This window comes from Chrysochloris asiatica, unplaced genomic scaffold, assembly GCF_000296735.1.
Source record: "Chrysochloris asiatica unplaced genomic scaffold, ChrAsi1.0 scaffold00010, whole genome shotgun sequence".
Lineage (NCBI taxonomy): Eukaryota > Metazoa > Chordata > Mammalia > Afrosoricida > Chrysochloridae > Chrysochloris > Chrysochloris asiatica.
Genome location: NW_006408528.1, coordinates 13155618 through 13156156, shown reverse-complemented (window position 1 = coordinate 13156156; position 539 = coordinate 13155618).

Here is a 539-nt window from a genome sequence, read left to right as displayed (position 1 = left end):
GACCCGATCACTTGCCTTGATGTTTCCTGGGCAAGCAACTTGTTTGTTCTTGTAGTAACAGTCTGTCTGCCTCTATTGTTTTGTATTTTTCCTGTCAATAACTTTTTTGAGAATGAAGTAGTAGTTAAAGGAAAAGGAGAAAAATAAAAAAGACTTCTTCTACTCAGTTACTAATAATGTTGTAACTAATGATGTAATTCAGTAATGTTGTTGCTTTTGTTAGATGCCATCGAGTTGGTACCGACTCATAGTGACCTTATGCAGAACGAAACACTGCCTGATCCTAGGCCAACCTCACTATCATTGCCATGCTTTAGCCCATTGATGCTGTCACTTTGTCAATCCATCTTGCTGGGGGTCTTCCTCTTTTTCTCTGACCCTCCACCTTACCAAATATGATATCCTTCTCCAGCAATTGGTCCCTCCAGACAATGTCTGAAGTACGAGAGACAAAGTTTGGCCATCCTGGCCTCCAAAGAGCACTCTGGCTGCACTTCTTCCAACACAGATCTGTTGGTTCTTTTGGCAGCCCATGGCAC